This window comes from Lycorma delicatula, chromosome 3 (assembly GCF_047948215.1).
Source record: "Lycorma delicatula isolate Av1 chromosome 3, ASM4794821v1, whole genome shotgun sequence".
Taxonomy (NCBI): domain Eukaryota; kingdom Metazoa; phylum Arthropoda; class Insecta; order Hemiptera; family Fulgoridae; genus Lycorma; species Lycorma delicatula.
The window spans coordinates 182030866-182048864 of NC_134457.1; the positions used below are offsets into that span (position 1 = coordinate 182030866).

Genomic DNA, 17999 nt, shown 5'->3' on the forward strand with positions numbered 1-17999 from the left:
GTATGTTACATTTATCGAATTACATCATTTAGCACTGACACAATGTTCAAAAAAGCACGTTTTTCTAACAAGCCCCTGTAGTTTTTCTCACACAAAGGAGATGGGCTTATGTATAAAGAGTAGGTAGTGATGGATAGAGAATGAGGAGGTTTAACTTCGTTCGGACTCATTCTCTCGGGATCAGATTTGGGGCTACCGAACCGCACCGTACTGTGCGTTTCCTCTGCTTCACTATTCCCAACAAACTCCAAAACCAACCAGTCAAACCATACCCTGCTACTAAAACTACTTCTGCCTTCTCCAGCTACCGTTCAAACCACATCATTATGATAACCACAGCCGTGGCTTTCATGGGTTTTGGGGTGAAGCATGAACCTGTTAAAATACAACCGATAAACCAATAATTAAAAAAAAAAAAAAAATTCCGATCATATTTATTACGTCAGTACAGCACTCCACTCTAATAATAACAATAAATTACACATTTTTGAAAACCATTCATTTTATATTTCTTTCCTTAGGAGTTGAAAACTGTTTTTATTTTTATTTCAGGAGTTTTACAGATATCCGATACATTTCATAATATTCTCAACGTACTCAAAATAATCTTAACCGGTAGTACCTAATAAATTCTTATTAAGATAATTTTCTAACACATTATATCAAAATTTTCATTCCGATGAAAGATTAATTGAATCTCTAAGGTTCATCAAGCTAGTAAAAATAAAAATCTTATTAATCTCTTCGATTTTGCTAGACTAAACATTATTTCTTCCCTCACCTAATACCATAAAATCTGAGATGAATTAATTACGTTAAACCATAATTAACAAAACTAAAAAAAAAAACCATTATTTCATTTAAAAATAGTTAAGTTATTACGGAATTTATAGATCACGTCACGAATGTGTGGGTGCGTTACTTCACGGACAGCAACAGAAATACTACACTATGAAATAGATTTGATTAACACATCTTAAAAAGCAAAAATTCTTAAACTTAAGAGAATTAATAGATAAAATATTTTAGTTCATGTGCATATATTTAGGTATTTTGACAATTATTATTATAGCTGACCACATAAGAAACAAACATTATCCAATACCAGGTTTACAAAGAAAAGTGTAGAAAAGTAAACAATAAGTTATATATTTAGTAGTTGTAGGTTTTTTCCTAATTCCGTTATGATGAATTTTTGTAGAGTGTGAAAAATTCCTAGCTTACTCAAATTCGAACCCAGAACCATTTGAATGAAAGACAGAAACGCTAAAATTCATCCACAGGTGCGTTGACCCACTGACTGTCATTGTATAATAATTATAATAATTCAAGGATTAACCCACAGATTGGCAATTAAATAATAATGATAACAAATATTTAAAAAATAAAAAAAAAAATTTTTTTTTTGATTATGTTTATTTTTGGCTGGCCTCATTTCATCACTATAGGCATCCCCCGCCTCCATGGAGATACCTAATCCATAAACAGGGAAGCGAGGAAGACAGAAGTCCAGAATAACAGTAATGTCAGAAACCTTAATGTACTATTCTATCGAGAATTTAGGAATTTACAGAAATAATTAAATTTCATTGTCAGTAATTAGCTTCTGTTATCGATAAATAAAAATAAGCTACAGAAAATATAGGTAATCAAATCAAACAGTACATGAAAAATGTAAATAATCTAAAATAAACAGAATATCAAAAATACAAAAAATTAACAAAGTCGATCCTAATTATAAAATACTACTGCCTAAAATAATTTAAACTCTAATACCAAGAGCAAAAATAAATATAATTTAACAAAACCGGTAATAAATAGATTAAATAATATCGAATCCGTGCCGGCAGAAAAAGAGAAGTGATTATGAATAAATCAGGTATCAGGAATTATTATCAAAACATATCTTCCTAATTTTTCTTTTAAATGTTATTAAATTTTTATAAAATACATCGACTCCGCTATCATTAACCACGTTAAGGCTTTCAATAAATCTAATCATTGGAGATAAGAGGTTCGGTATGAATATTTAAATAAAGTATATCTTCTATTATTCATACACATGATGCATAAACCCGAGTTGTCAACATAAAGAAGTCCATGGATTCCTTAATAAATTGACAAAGCATCTTGCATTTTTCTCCTTGATTCTAAGGTCGTAATGCCCGGTTTACTACATTCCGCTAAATATGAACATCGGTGCTTATTCAGCTCTGGCTGCCTTAAATTCTAAAGGAATTTCCTTTGCACAGTTTCAATCTTTAGATTACTAAACACTCTATTGTAGTTCTAAATCACTGAACAATATTACAATACTGGCCTAACAGTGGTTTGGCAGAGATGACAGATTGTGTTCACTCTCTGGAAATAACGTCTTATCCATAAAAGCAACCCAAGATTCCTTCACTCTTCAGATGTTATCCTGTCTACATTTTGCGTAAAGAAACCCTTAGATAAAGCACAATGCGGAAATGGCAGTGAAAGTAAAAATTAAAATAATTATAAAAAACGATTTAAGAATGGATCGACAAATTACTTAGATAATTTTTAAATAATATTTATATTATTAATTTAATATGATTTTATGCGTTTTTGTAACTCTACATATGCAAATTCAACTCTGTAATTACAAAAATCTAAACTGATTTTGAGAGCGCATGTTTAATAAAAAAAATGTTATACTCTCAGTTCACAAAGATATTTAGGAAACTAAACAAATATTTTCTTGTTTTCAATGTCGGAAATTGCTTAGTAGACTGTTTCAAAACCATATTGAGCACTGGAAATCGGCCGGGTTATATTGTTCCAATACCTCAGCTTATTTTTATAGATCTAATAAAATGTTATACCTGCGTGTATAAATATTAAAAAAATGCAGAGACCTTTAAATTCATATATATTTTACGGCTTATAATATTTTATTCATAATCATGATAAATCAGGTAGACAAAAAATAAAAATGTATAATTTTTAACTTAATAAATGAGAGAAATAGAAGATAAAAAGGAATCAAAAGAAACGAAGTTAAGCTATATTTGTAGCTCTATATAATTATTATGAAGTTCTTCTTAATCAGAAATGTTTGATAAAAATTTAGGTAGATATCGTCTTTTATTTTTTCAAGGACTAAATAAAAAATAATTATTATAAAAATTAAAGGTTACATTTAATTTTTAAAATTTGCTTAGGTAATTTTTGAAGTTGCGTTTTGAAGGTTTCTTTTATTGCATTTCCTTAATTTTTTCTTTTGGTTTCAGTCAAAGAAATGCCTTATAAAGAAGATATTTTTTATTAAAAATAAGAAAGAATTAAAGTAAAAGTTTACATTTTTTTAGAACTTTTTGCCTTTTGAGTATTAGAATATAAACGTTTTCAGTGAAGTAATTTCTATTGCCACTGTTTTCGCCACTTATGAAACTTTAAAAAAAATTATCGTTTCTTGAACTGTTATTTTACAAATTATTTTGTACAGTTTTAAATTAGTTTTGTTTATTATTTTATAGTTCTGCTAAACTGGTAGCAGAATTAATTATTATTTAAAACTAAGATTATGCTTCGTATTGATTTTATGTAAGTACGTAACTAAAAAAATTTACTTTCAATTGTAACAAAAGTTTTAAATCGCTTAATTAGGAGAATATAAATGAGCATTATAGTGTATTTGATCGAGCAGAAAACTGGATTTACGCGTAATTTTTCTGTAATTTTTTACGATGGAAATGTGAAAATGAATACTGTTTTTATTTGCAAAATACTTCGATTAGATTATATAGCACCATATAAATTTCACTTTCACAGAATAAAGGTATTTACTTCTTTGTACGAAGTATTGTATCTCGAATAACTCATAAATGATTACCGTAAGATGTTGAAATTTTGGATTTAGGACTGTTATAACATCTAGTTGTGCACCTTCCTTTTAATTGCAATAGACTGGTCGAAAAGTGTCCAAAAAAGCCTCATCTAAAAAAATTGGATTTTGAAATTTTCTTTAACTGTAGTAATAAGCCCTCATTGAGATCTTTTCAATGATATATCGTAAGTGGTATTTATTTTCATTGGTTCCAGAGTTATAGCCAAATAAAATTTTAATTAGTGAAATATTTAGTTCTAACAAGGGGAACTCTCATTTTTATAAGTACTTACATTTATTATAAACTTATTTGTTTTACCCTAATTTAATAGGGTAAAACAAATTGTTAGGGATGTAGTATGTAGCGGGTATACTGAAATGAAACGACTAGCACTAGATAGATAATCTTGGAGAGCTGCATCAAACCAGTCAAATGACTGAAGACAAAAAAAAAAATTAATAGGCGTACAAGGAAATCATGAGGTGTCCACGTCAGATTTTTTGATAAAGTACAAATCTATTTGACAAGTTTTATCTACCTTATATTTCTGTTTTTGTCATCTGGATGACTGTTGAAATTGGTAGAATATCATCACTTTAATTTTCTTTATCAGTTAGCTTTCTTATTAACTAGATTGTAGGATACATTGTTTCATTTTAAAATAGCTACTATCTCTCCCATAATTCCACCAAAATTAGTTTAAAAATGAATTGATTCCCATATTTTTAAAAAAATATTTGATATATCATAACCAGTGATTTAATTTGTATTATTTTATTCATTTAAATAGAAACTTATATCTTGTTTCAAATTAGCTTTAAAAAAATGATGTTTAATTATAATTCTTACAAAAATTTCTTAATGATCTTGTTAGGAATTCTTATTTATAGTTAACTCAACAAATTTCAAAACCTCCATTGTAGTATACAAAATTTATAAATTAATTCCTATATGTCATATTCCGTAAGTTTTGCTCTTTCTGTCTGCTGATACATATATGCCAAAAACTGATAGATAATAGTATAAACATAATATGAGCATCAAAAATATAGTTAAGTATATCTTTTGATGCATTCATTCAGGACTTCAGGAGATGGCGTTGCTTGGTCTGGTTTCTCTATTATCGACAGAGTTGAGGAAGTTACTGTCCTCTCCTACGAAGAAGGATACGATCACAATCAAAATTAAATTTTAACGAATACGAAAATGAATATGTAATTTCAATTACGGCACAATAAAAACACAGAACGGTAAAGAGCACTTCAAATTAAATTATGTTTTCAATTTATGTATTTTTTAAAACGTGACTTGAGACATATTCTAAATTAATATGTTTAAATCCTGATAACATAATTTATATGTTAATATATTTATACATATATTTATATATTATAATCAGATATATATATATATATATATATATATATATATATATATATCTGTTAACTTTTTTCTTTTTTTTGTAAAATCTGTTAACGTTTTTATAAAAAAAAAAAACAACAGCATCTCCGTCGCAGCTTCGCCTGCTCTATATGGTTACTTGCGTTTCCCGTCGCGGTCAATTTATTTTTTATTTTATATTTTTTGGTCACGTAATCGAAGCCAGGTCCAGCCAGTCGCGTCGCACATACTGTAACAGTGGTAGTGGCTGTTGGTTGAGCCACCCCGCTGTACATTGTCGCATCTCTTAAAAAATCGGGATTTAAAAAATCCGAAAATGGTTTTGAAGTATTTACCTGAAGTGTAATTGCAAGGCCAAATCTTCTGAATGTATGTTTAGTATAATCAGAAATATTGTAAATTTTCAATTATTGTTCAAAATAAATTTTTTTACTTTTCTTCAATCCCTTTCAAAGCTGAATTTCAAAAGATCTAGAAATTGAGAAACTCAAATAAAGTTTAAACACACCAATAATGAAGTTGATATCTTCATTTGATACCAAAAAAGAAAAAAATGTAAATATCAATTTTACTTCATTAAACCCTTTAAACGGGGAATTTAAAAAGAAATCCTTCCTTAGTGCACTAACATTGTAAGAATAACGTGTATGCAAATTGTAATTGATTTATCTTCAATAGTTTTTGCTTGGCATTGTTTATGAGTCTCACATGTTATTTTTATACATATAGATAAATTGGTTTGATGTACTCTTAATTTTATAACCATTTTTTAATTAGCCTCTGGATTTTTGATGATAAATAACGAATAATTTATTTCTTGTTCTGATTAATGTTTTACGAAACGAATACCCATCGTTTAGAAATAGGTTGTTCAGGTCATATACAAGAATATTCTATATATATATATTAAATACTATTTTCCAGTATATTTATATTTTTTTAATTATCTCCATTTCCATGAAATAAGAAAAAGTATCTATTAGGAATGAATTCAAAGAATATCATTTAATTTATTTTAAATATAATGTTTTAATTAATTAAATATTTAATTTTAATATTTTGAACATTAAAATTTTTATTTATTTTTTAATATTTTAAGAATTAAGAGAAATATTTTCACGAAAGTGAAATTTAAAAATATTCAGCTTATTACAAATCTTTACTAATAATGATTGAATTTTTACTTTAAAATTTAAAGTGTATACGTAAAGTATGAAAAAATTTAAAATGTAAAGTACGTAAATTTGGTATAAAATTTCAATGATCGAAATTGCTGAACAATTAATTTAATTTCTGAGAAAATTTTAAAGTGTTATTTTTTGAAATTTCTTTTTCTAAATGAATAATTTAGTATATTTCATCGTAGATTGAAAAGATTTAGCATTTAAAATGTGCACTCTAATTAGTAACAAAGAAGTAATAAAAAGAAGAGATCTTTTCCGTTGCAATCTTAATATCATTTTAAAAGGGTTTCTTCTGCCTAGCTTAACTTTTTTTTTGTGTTCACTTAATCATTACATTTTATATTGAATTTAAAAATTAAATAAAATACGTAAATTAAAATTAAATCAGTAAATTCTGTGATTAAAAATAAAGTATTAGATTGCCGAATAAAAAATGTATTTCTCACTTTCATGAAATTACAGCAATTATTTAAAAAAACATGCAAGTTTCATGAAAAATTAATATTAAACATTTAAAATTGTTGGCTAAGTTTGATTCAATACTGAACATAAAAGTAGTGTTAAAATTAATGTTTAATTAAAGTATTCTATTTTAAGGTTAAAATTAATATTAAATTAAAGAGTACCTTGTCATCTTCAAAGTAAACATGAAAGCCTTCCGGGCTGGTCTAGTGGTTAACTCGTCATCTCAAATAAGCTGATTTCGAAGTTGAGAGTTCTAAGGTACAAATCCTAGTAAAGGCAGTTGCTTTTATACGGATTTGAATACTGGATCTTGGATACCGGTGTTCTTTGGTAGTTGGGTTTAAATTAACCACATTTCTCAGGAATGGTCGATCTGAGACTACACTTCATTTACATTCCTACATATCATCCTCATTCATCCTCTGAAGTAATACCTTGCGGTGGTTCCGGAGGCTAAACAGAAAAGGAAAAGTAAACATGAAAATGTGTAACGCCTTAAATCAGGGTTTAAACACTCATAATCTTTTATCTCCAATTTTCCTTTAATCAGTCAGAGAGTGTGTTCCAATTGTTCCCTCCAAATGCAGTTTTTTGCGAATATTTTCAAGATCATTCAGGAGTGAGTAAATTTAAATTTTTAATCGCTCAAATGACAGCATTTTCCTTTACCCGTAATAATCTTAATAGTTTCTCGCAAGCTTCTTTTGAAGGTGTATATTTTTTCTCCTAAACAAATCACCTACCACTACTTTTTTTACTTCATCGTCATATCATAATCTCCGTATTCTCCGGTTATTCTGAATGTCAGTTATGATATGATTGATGGATATATAATTGAAAATATTCCCGTCAAGGGTTAATTAACGTTTTTGATCTCTTGAAACTTTACTTTTGTTGTTTACAAATGGTACTACCAGTTTTTGAGATAATGTAGGATATGTTAGCGATGTTGAACAAAAAGTAGTGACACTACATTTTTAATATTACTTTTTTAAACTCTATTACTGTTAAAGAAGTTAAAAATAGTCATAACTTATCTTTTATTACTTTACCGAAAGGCTTATTCTTACTACAAATATGTGTAGTAGTATGAGAAGACGAATGTAAAATCGAATTATTAAGAAAATGAATCATTATTATCATAATTTTCTTACTTATTACGACTGAACTGAACTGAAGCATTTATAACACTTGTTTTATTTTTTTTAGTCTTAAGCATAATCAAAAAGTAAAATCAATAAGTAAAAAATTGAAAATGATATTATTTTTAAAAATCAGTTCTCTATGTATCGATAGAATTCTATCCCATTACGTAAATTTATCTTCAAGAACTAAAGAAAAACCTTAGAGTACTTTTCGGTATTTTTTTAACATAATTCAAATTTTAGCCCCCTTCTGAAACGCGAAAGTATATTCTCCGCAATTATGGCGTAATAATTAAGTTATTCTCATCGTCTTTTTCATCGAAATTCCAGTTATCTTCCATTTTACATTTAATAAATATTTTAGAGAGGGATGACACATTAAAACAAAACTTTTTTTTAAGTAAGCTACATATGAATAATTTTTTTATAGTTATTAAAAACTACAAGGATATAATTTTGAAATTGATAATAAACACGTGATTTAATATTTGAAACTAGAGTTAGAAAAGTATGTAGAATCATTACTGCTAGTAAATGAATACCATTTGACTGTGACTATATATATATATATATGTATATTCCTAAAATATATATATATATACATCACAAGTGATAGATGATGTATTAAATAAAGACCTTCAGAGTTCAGAATGATAATGTATTCAACAGAGACCGCAGTTTGATTTTGAAAGACAGATTTATAAAGAATAAAATCACTTATATATCCACTTATATCTGGAGAAAGCGTTTGATAATGTAGAATGAATGTTTAATATTTTAAAGATAATCCGATTGAAATGTAGAGAAAGAAGACTTACAAAAAACCCGTTCAAGAATCAGATAGCGCAATGATAAAGGTAAACAATAGACAACTAAAGAAATTAATCCGGTTCAGAAAGAATGTTGTGAAGTTTGTAGTTTGCGTCCGGTGTTCTTCAATTTTTTTGTATGTAAAGAAGTGCAGGAATATTAAATATCGAAAATTAATAAATCTATTTATCATCCAAGATCTGTTGATGATATGTTATTTTTTCATATACCAGAGATAATAGAAAAAATACATTATACCATGGATTTGTAGTTGGAAAAGAACGAAGTCTAAAAATAAATAAAAAAAAATAAAGATTATGATATATGATATAAACAGGTAGATTATGCAAAATAAAATATTAAAAATGAGATACAAAGTTTACTAGAAATGGAAAGTTTTGTTGCATTTAGGTCTAATAAAATTAAAAAAGTATTCAATAGCAGTACACAAATCAAAGTATGCAATAATGAACAAGCATATTTTTATAGAAACAATATATTTATTTTGGAACAAGCAATATTTTTATGGAATTTAGGACTTTATAAGTGAAACATGGAAAGAGGAAAAATCTGAAAGAAAAGAATTGAGACCTTCAAAATATTGTGTCATAAGAGGATGTTGAAAATTAGGTAGATCGATAAAAATTCAAACTGAAATCTTAAGGTGTAGATATTACGGGATAGAAGAAAAATTCAAGGCACAGTTTTGTAAAGAGACATACTATGTTGAAGAGTAACGTATTATGATATCGGGTTTTTAATTTTGAAATGGTGGAGCACGGTAAAAACTGTAGATAAAGACAGAGATACGAATGTATGAAATTGAGATTTCGGAAATACGAGTAATAAATATGATGAATTTAATACAGATTATTACAGAGCAAGGATTACTTACATATATTTATTTATACACTCAAAATACTCTTGAAATTGTTTACATTTTTATGTAGAAAGAAAATAATTCTTTTTTTTTTTAATTATGTTAATATGCATGTTTTGATTCTAGTAAACTGTTGCTTCTGAATTTTATTATCGTGGATAAACAGTGAAATATTTTTTTTTTATACCATTACTTTCTTATTTTATTGCAAAAAACATACCTTTTTTTAAAATTCACAGCCCTTTAGCATGTTTATATCCTTAAATATATGATATAGAATTAAATTCACTGCTTTACAACCTTACATTCTTTAAAATGTATAAAATTTTCAACCTCACTAAAACATTTCTCACTCATCAAACACATTTCATGCCCCACATTCCAAACCTCATATTCCTCGCTGTAGTCAATAATGTCCATAAATTCTAAATAAGCTCTGTAATCTGGTGTGGAGACCATCCCATTTATTGTAGAGAGACCATTTAAACGTCTCATAAATTAGGTATACCGGCCACCATATTGGCCCCATCTAAGCCTGTAGTTGAATTTAGTTTATTCAAAGTTTATTTTGCATGGCGATACGATGTGAGTGGGAACAGTTTATGTCGTGCATAAATGTATAGAATCATACATGATATGTGAAAGCGAAATTTATGTATATACAAAGAAGATAATATAAGTAATAATATATAATTAATTAAATATGGTTGTTTTTATCTACGTAATTTTTTTTTGTTATTAACTTATATAATTAAACATATAAATACTTAGAAGTGCCATAGTTAAACGACTATTTGTAAAAAAAAAAAAGATTCATCACTGATGAATGTTGTAAAGTTATAAATTTTTGAACGAAAAAAAAATTCATTTGGAAGACATTAGTTAACGGAATGATATGCAAATAAACTTTTCCCCACCGGGTTGATCTAATGGTTAACTCGTTGTCTCATATCACTTGTTTAACAGCTAATTTTCCAAGACGGAGGTTCTGAGTTTCAAATCCTAGTAAAAGTTAATTGCTTTTAATTTTTAAACGCATTTAAATTTTAGACAGTCGATATCGGTATATAGTTTGGTGGATGGAGTTCAATTAACCACACGTATCAGCATGATCGGCCTGAGTCTGTATAAGACTGCACCTCATTTACATGTTATGTATATCATCCTCAACTCTTTGGGCGTGGAGGGGGAATTATTGTTAGCAACTAGTTGAACAGATTGCAACATCAACATTAGTTAAAAAAATTAATAAAATTTTGTTTTTTAAAGTAGTTATTGTTCTTCTAATTTTGAGAGAGAAGATAAATATTATGAAATAAATTAAACGAAGGATGTTATTTAAATTTTATTTATGCTTTTAAACGGATTACATTAAGTTTTGCTATGGTTTGCGGTTGGGTTGTACGTGATGAAGATGACAAAGCTGCGGTTGTAAGAATAGTTTAGTTTAAACATAAAATGGTTACAAACACTTGCAATTGTTCAAAAAGAATGAAAAATTTCTACAAAATTAATAAGATTTTTTTTTTTTAAAGATTATTTAATAAAACTTCATTATTCTGGAGTATATTGAAAATTAAATAAAAATATTAAAACAAAATAATTTAATTGTTAAATAACCAATAACAAAATTAAATTTATTGTACTCCAATAAATTTTTAATATTAGATTTATTGTATAATTTACTAAACAGAATTACCCCTTTTTTTTCTAAGATGCACTAAATCTACTTTATAAAACTAGACGAACTGACATTGTTTTTTAATTAATATTATTATTAATCAATTTATGCTCAGAGTATAAATGCTTGTATCAGTGTTCCTTGGAAAGTTACGAATATAAAAAGGATTACTCATGAACGCTATTTACACATGCGATGTTGTGGATCCAGTTAAAACATAAAACTGCAAGCTAAACATTATTGATAACATTAAAAACTATTCTTGAGTGTTCTAAAATCATAACTTAGCGCAAAAACGTTTTGTGTCAAATTTTATGTTTAATTCTTAATTCACTTTTCCCGTTCTTTCGTCTCAAGAAAAACCCTAACTCAAATTATCTCCATATATTTATATTTATACTATCAATTTCAATTAAATATTTTGTATTATTGTTTTATAATTTTCTTCTAAACAGAAACTTAGTTACTTGATGCCAAGCTTACCAAAACTATTTCTTCTTTTTAGAGTAATCATCTGCCAGATTTTCTTTTTTACAGTTAAACCTAAAACTTTGTATCAAATAGTTTTATTAATCTATTTAAATTTCAACTGGTACCAACCGCCACATGATATTTATCAATTACATAACAGAAAAACCTCTGCTTTTTGTTTTTTCACCTTTCTTACTGCCCACTTTTGCTTCAATTAATCGCTATTATGTAAATACAACTAAATGTATTTTGTTTCCTTAATAGAGCTTTTGAAATTCTATAATACGTTATTCTGTTCGTTTTTTACTTTCCAAAAGATAAAAGGACCTCTAAAGTCCTAAATCAAAACTTTAAACAGAAATAAGTCTATTTTTCATAAATAAATGTAGAAGCAGAAATACTGTTTCGATTTAGAAAAGATCTTTCTAAAATTAAACAAATCTTTTCAAAAATTAGCCTATTTTATTTCTTTATTTAAAGATTCAATTTTAAAAATTTATTTTGCTTTACGTTTTCATTCTCTTAAGTTTTGTTAATAACTTTCTCTTACAATTAAAAAATCTGATGTGGATACCACATGATTTCCTTGTACCCTATTAAATTACATATATTTTTTATTACTTTTTTTCCCACATTTTTATTTATTTATTTTTTTGTTATTATTGAATTATTATTTATTGTAACTTTTTTTTTACAATCACAGGTTAATAATTATTAATAAATCAATATATTTAAATTAAAAGAAAGTTAAAAAAAAGGAAATGAAGTCGGATTCTCGTCGATGTGCCTTCACCTCATTAGATCCAAATATTTCATTAATTAAAATTTTAATGAGATATAACTCTGGAACTGATGAAAATTAGTACCATTTATGAAATATCGTTGAAAAGTTTTCAATAAGAGCTTATTACTGCAGTTAAGAGATAGTCCAAAATCCAAATGGTTTTGATTTTTGGCTTCTTTCGGAAACTTTTGGTCCATTGGATTGCAATCAAAGGGGGAGGTGCACAAGTAGATGTTACAACAGTCCTAAATCCAAAATTTCAACATTCGACGGCTAATCGTATTTGAGTTATGACGTTCAGACGTCACGCCGAAACTAGTCAAAATGGATTCAGGGATGGTCAACATGGATATTTCCGATGCAATCTGAAAACCGAAATTTTTCCAATTACAAAAGTAAAAAGTAAAAATCGTAATCGTTTCGTAAATCTATAATTCAATACGCAAGTATAGAATTTTCTAATTTATATCTGCCGATTCCGTCTGCAGAAAAGTAAGGGTATATATGTAAGAATTTTACTTATTTATTTGACTCTTTTAAGCTACTGATTTGATCCGTTTATTTTTAAGCGATTGACAATTATTATAATTTTTTTTTATTATATTATATTATTATCTTCATTTTGTATTAAATTATGTTAGGTGTTTAAACTATAACAAAATAGCCACAAAAATTTAAGATTCAAGAAATTGTGTCAAAAGTATGAATTATTTATATAACTTTTTCATTTTGCACATAAAATTGTGGTAAATGTTCGCTCAATAAACTTGGAAAACCAAGACTAGAACAAAATATTAAAATTTTTTTACGTTTACCTTTAATAAAACGGAAGTTAATTCAAAGAGTATAAATTATGTATATTACATACTGAAATATTTTTATTTTAAACATTAAACATACAAATGAATTATTTTAAAGTGTAAAAGAAGCTAGTAAAAGAGATAAAAATTCAAATTATAAAAGCAATCAGTTAAAAAAAAAGTTCCGAAAAAATTAAGAGTAACTGATTCATTTATAAACAATGAAATTTATTTAAGTTAATATGTACAATATCCGCCGACGATTTGGCGATGCTCGTTGATGGCTCCACAGATGATGAAGTGGGGAAAAGGCGAATAGATCCGTAAGAATAAGCTTGTGGTTGGGACAAGGGGGCTACGACTCGCTTCACTAAAAACGGAACTCGGCAGGCCGACATAAAATTAGAAGTCGAGTTACGGTCGGTGGGGTTTAGACTAGAAAAAACGCCCTTTGTGAAATATCTCGGAGTATGGTTCGATCAAAATGGGCTATACAACCGACACCTCTATGAATTACGCAGTAAAGCGGAGCGGATCGTCAACGCTCTGAGTAGACTGATGGGCGCCAAGTGGGGACCAAGATCAGCTAAAAGAAAGCTATTGATGATAGCAGCAACTTCTATAGTATTATTTGCAGTGCCTGCCTGGTTTTCGGCACTAAACAGCAACATGAATGTGAAGATGCTGACATTACTGCAGGGGCGAATGAATTTAAGGATTGTGGCGGCGTACCGAACGGTATCGGCGGGAGTCCTGGCCGGGGTACCGCCGATCCAGTTATGGACTACCCAAATGAAACGGATCTATGAGGGAATGGCAGGAAAGATGCCACTAATCTCTTGCTACAAGAATGGCAAGAGAATTGGAACGCCGCAGGAAAGATGCCACTAATCTCTTGCTACAAGAATGGCAAGAGAATTGGAACGCCACTACAACTGGGGCGTGAACAAAGAAGCTTATTCTTGAGATAAAACCGTGGCTGGGAAGGAAACACGACGACGTGGGGTACTATTTGTCGCAATTCCTCTCCGGTCACGGAGGATTTGGTGTATACATACACAAGTTTAGAAGAAGGGAGCTCTCAAATTGTGTGTACTGCTGTCAAGAGGACACTTCCTGCCACACCTTTTTGAATGTTTACGTTTGGAAGATCTAAAAGGAAGATATTACATACAAGAGATTACCCCGGAAACTACTAAAAAGTATATGCTGAGAGGTAAAGAGGAATGGCTGACAATAGAGAGATTCGTGGCTAAGGTTATACGAGCAAAGAAAGTGGATTACAAGAAGTAGGAGGAGTTAATTTAAAAAAAAATAAAAAGACCGAGACCCGGCTGCTGGGGCAGAGCCCGGGAATGGCAGAGGCGGTCCCGGTGTCCCTGGCCTTAGTGGTTAGAGGAGAAGCAAGGTGAAAATGAGGAAAAGATCCGGAGCCGGTGAGCCGACCTGCCATGCCGGTCGGCAGGGAGGCTCATTAGAGTCGCAAGGACACTCCCCTGGGCTGAGTAATCTTGATTGTTGAGTCAGCCCAGTGGAGCAGAAAAACAAACACAAATAAAATTTTCTACAATATCCAGTTGTTTTTTCAATAGCAAAAGCAACGTTTCTAATAATTTATTATTAAAGTCTAAAAGAAAAACTAAAAAAAAAACATCTTGAGGCTTAAACCATTTTTAAATTCATACTATAATTACAATTAAATAGGTTGCAAAATTTATGAAAAAAAGTAAATTCTGAGTAAAAAAGTAAATTATGAAAAAAGTAAAAAAGTATTTCTGAGGATAGAGTTGGAATGAGTAAGAGATTAAGACTGAAAAAGAAGATTGTGTGTTAGAGTGAGCGAGAACATGAGTTTTTTAAAGAGGTAATAACTTGGAAGTTTTAAATTATTTTACTTAAGGTCTTCATTGTAAAAATCAAACAAATACGATATTAACCCTACAATCACTAATGAATAATGCATACATGACTGCTAACACATTGCTTTATCTACAAGAGATTTTGTGAACTTGCCAATGGCTGTTAACCATAACCCAGTTTTTTTATGGCTGGATGAGATAACCATAAAGTAACATAAGCGATATATGTATTTTTATTTCTTTTAAGAATTTATTATCACTATTCTTTTAATAGCAGGGCAAAGGAAATCTCGTTGTATGTGGCACAAATCCAGACTACCGTTGAAATAACAAACTTTGAGAAGTTACGAAATTGAAAGAAACTGATCTAAATTAGAAATAAATTTTCCAAGAGAAATTTAAAGTTATGTCTGCATTTGTACATGCAAACTACCTTTTATAAAAAGCAACTAACAATCTAAAACTACCACGGCTTTCTGTTCCTTTTCTCTGAAAAGAAAAAAGTTGTTGCAAAAAAGTACATGGGAAAAACTTGAGTTATCGCTTCGCAGCTAACAAATATTTATCAACTACATGAGAATGGTGATTACAAGGTCACAACTGAAATCAATGAATATTTCCCTGTTACAGTTTTCTCTTCGAATCACTTTTTTTATCCAAGGCTAAAAAACAATCTGATGTGGACACCACATGACTTTCATGTACACCTATTAAATTATATATACTCTTTTTTTAAATGAAAAGTACATAAAATTTTATTTCATTAATAACTACTGATATTATTCCATATATATATTTTTTTAATTTTTATTATTGAAGTATTATTTATTACAATTTTTTTTACCATCAGAGGTTAATAAATATTAATAAATCAATATATTTAAATTAAAAAAAAAATTAAAAAAAAGGAAATGAAGTCGGATTTGAACCGATGTGCCTTCCCCTTGTAAATCCAAATATTTCATTAATTAAACTTTCATTTCAACTCTGGAATCAATTAAAATAAGTACCACTTATATGATATATCGTTGAAAATCTCTCAATGAGGGCTTATTACTGCAGTTATTAAAACTTTTGGTCCAAAATCAACTTTTGGTCCAGTTGATTGCAATTAAAAGAGGAGGTGCACAACTATATGTTACAACAGTTCTAAATCAAATATTTCAACATCCTACGGTTAACGTTTTTGAGTTATGCAAGATACGTAAATACGTACGTACGTACATACGTCACGCTGAAACTAGTTAAAATAGATTCAGGAATGGTCAAAATGGATATTTCTGTTAAAATCCGAAAACCGATATTTTTTTACGATCACAATACTTCCTTTACTTCTTACAAAGAAGTAAAAACAAACCTAAATTTAAAAACAAAAATCAGCTCATTATTTCATTAAGGCCAGAATCCTTGAAAAGATTTTTAGGAAAAGTATTACATTAATCTGTTTTAAAATTTCAGTCATATTTTTTCATAGTTTTTATTTTCTTTGGAACTTGTAACGGTACTAAAGGGTGGTATGGACTATATCGACTGCATTTCACTTTTTGCTTCTTACATTATCCAAGCTCTTTAATTTTTTAGCTACCTAAATACGAAAAATTTGTGAAAGAATAAATTTTCATTCCAGAAAATTAACAACAAAATCTTTTCAGCATTCTTTTAGATAGATTACCAGTTTTTGGTAAGGCAAATCATTCTATTGCTTTCATAATTAAAGAAAATTATTCTTTATGTAACTATTATTTAATTTTTTCTTTCAAACACACTTTTGAAATTAAGTTCATGATATATATTCATCGTTATAACAGGTAAACTCCGTTATTTCACGTCACATTTTTAAATCTATTCTTATATAAACTATCTACAAACTAACCAACCAAAAACTAATAACCAAACACAATGTAGTGAAGAAACTACAAAATAGTATTTTCGTTCAATCATAAGTTAATTATTATTGTTGAAGATCATCAATGAAGATTGAATTTGCTAAGCTGCAATGTATATATAACAATATTAGAAATAAATTAATTATCCGGTCTATTCATATTTTTTAAACATCCGGCCCGGGGGCCAAAATTAATGTACAGCCTCCATTACAAGAACTGGAACATTCGCAGACAAATTTGACGAGTCACGAGGTGAAATTCTTGAATGGTTTCCACTTACATGACTCAACTAAAAATTACGTGATACAATTTTAGCTGATTTCAGGTATATTTGTAGAAAATCAGTTTATAGCATTAATTCTTAGCAAAACCAGAGGAATAACGAAACATAATAAAAAAATGGAGAAACTGAAAGATTAGAGAAAATGATATTAAATTATAAAATGTAATATTTACCGTGAAAAGAGAAGGATGCCAAAGAGCAAAGTTAATTTGGAATATTACTATAGTCTGAGAAATTAAATACTTTGGTTGGGATAAGAGATCTTTTTGGAGGATGCGTATATCCAAAAGGAGGAGTTAACTGTAAAGAATTAAAGTGTGATCAATTTACTGCCTGTTTTTGGAAAACCAACTGCTTCTATATAAATGTATAACAAAACGTGTTACACACGTGAGTATTAACAACGGAATTCGGTGTGTAATTTCTTGCAAATTTCGACCTGTGAATCTTTTAATAAGACGTATTTTTCAGTAAAAAAAAGCTTTATATAATCACG

The 17999-nt window shown here is 28.5% G+C and overlaps 2 protein-coding genes across 5 annotated transcripts in view; one reads left to right on the forward strand and one right to left on the reverse strand.

Annotated features, from left to right (window-relative positions):
• LOC142322266 (N(4)-(Beta-N-acetylglucosaminyl)-L-asparaginase-like) overlaps positions 1 to 17999 on the reverse strand; it is an 869152-nt gene that overhangs the window by 765353 nt on the left and 85800 nt on the right. The window contains exon 4 of one of the 3 annotated variants that reach the window (XM_075361162.1): positions 7066 to 7357. The exons of the other annotated variants lie outside the window; for them this stretch is intronic. The gene's annotated coding sequence lies outside the window, so the exon portion shown is untranslated. The remainder of the gene's footprint in view (positions 1 to 7065; positions 7358 to 17999) is intronic. 3 annotated transcript variants of the gene reach the window in all.
• Positions 1 to 17999, forward strand: part of LOC142322267 (zwei Ig domain protein zig-8-like) — a 694854-nt gene that overhangs the window by 363076 nt on the left and 313779 nt on the right. The gene's annotated exons all lie outside the window — the stretch shown is intronic.